Genomic DNA, 1,636 nt, shown 5'->3' on the forward strand with positions numbered 1-1,636 from the left:
ATGCAAAATAGCTAAAGGGTGAAAACAACCTAAATGTCCACTCAACAGATCATTGGATAGACCCAGTGTGGTATATACCAACCAAGAAAAAAAACAAAACAAACCCTCACTGCCATCAAGTAGACTCTGACTCATAGGGACCCTATAGGACCGAGAAAAACTGCTCCTGTGGGTTTCCGAAGCTGTAGAACTTTACAGTAGCAGACGGCCTCACGCATTCTCCTAGGCAACAGCGAATTGTTTCCAACTGCTGACCTTGTGGTTACCAGCCTAATGCATAACCCACTAAGCCACTAGAGCTCTTACACATTGGAATATTATTCAGCCATAAAAAGGTGAATGAGTCTGAAAAACATGCTAAGTGCAAGAAACACAAAGATCACGTATTGTATGACTCCATTTATATAAAAATATGAAGAAGAAGTAAATCCATAGAGGCAGAAAACAGATTAGGGAATGCCAGGGCTGAGGGTGGGGTTTGAAGTGGGGAGTGCCTATTTAATAGGTATGGGATGATGAAAATGTTTTGAAACTAGATAGAGGTTATAGTTGAACAACACTATGAATTATTAAATGCCACCAAAATGTACACTTTACAATGCTTTTATGTTATGTGAATTTTACCTCGCTGACAATAATAAAGCACACCTAAAGCTGATTGGGACTTGGCTATGGTTACACCTGTTATACCACCCCCAAAATAACTGACCAATCAACATCTTAAAAAGTGATGGTAAAGCAAATAAATGGTGGTGGTTAAGTCCTTAGATCTTCTTGTCCTGATGAGATAAATAGGAAGTAAAAACCATCTCTGGAGACTTCTTTAAAAGAAACTAAACCTGAATCCAATCAAGATTTATAGAGCCAACTATCAGTTCACAAGACATGCAGAGGACAGACTAACAGATGAAGTTACAGGTATGCTGTCAAGGAATCCTGAATGTGGGAAAACTTTTAAGACAAACACCTTGGTTTCTTCAACAACTTGCAAGGGGGCGGGGTTAAGGATGGGTAAACTTGCAGAGCAAAAAAAAAAATTCAGAGACAAGTAATCAATCATAATATATTGACACTGTTTGGAATCGAATTTGAACAAAATAATTGTGAAAAAAAAGATACCGGTGATCAGTTTCCAACTCACACTGACCCTATGTACAACAGAATAAAAGCCTGTCGGGGCCTGTGCTAGCCCCATAATTGTTGCCTTGTATAAGCCCATGGTTGAAGTCACTCAGTCCATCTATCTCATTGAGGGCCGTTTCTGTTGACCCTCTACTAAGCATGATCCTTCCCCAGGGACTGGCCCCTCTTGATAACTTGACCAAAGTCATGAGATAAAATCACAACATACTCACTTCTAAGGAGCTTGCTGGCTGTATTTTCAAGATAGATTAAAAAAATCATTTTATTGAGGGCGCTTACAGATCTTATAACAATCCATACACCAATTGTATCAATCACATTTGTACACATGTTCCCATCATCATTTTCTTTCTACCTGAGCCCTTGGTATCAGCTCCTTTATCCCCCCTCCCTCCTCAACCTTTCCACCTTCATGAACCCTTGATAAATTATAAATAATTGTTATTTTCCTATCTTACACAGTCCGCTGTCTCCCATCACCCACATTTCTGTT

This window comes from Echinops telfairi, unplaced genomic scaffold (assembly GCF_000313985.2).
Source record: "Echinops telfairi isolate 266 unplaced genomic scaffold, ASM31398v2 ScPeMD7_5592;HRSCAF=6446, whole genome shotgun sequence".
Taxonomy (NCBI): Eukaryota; Metazoa; Chordata; class Mammalia; order Afrosoricida; family Tenrecidae; genus Echinops; species Echinops telfairi.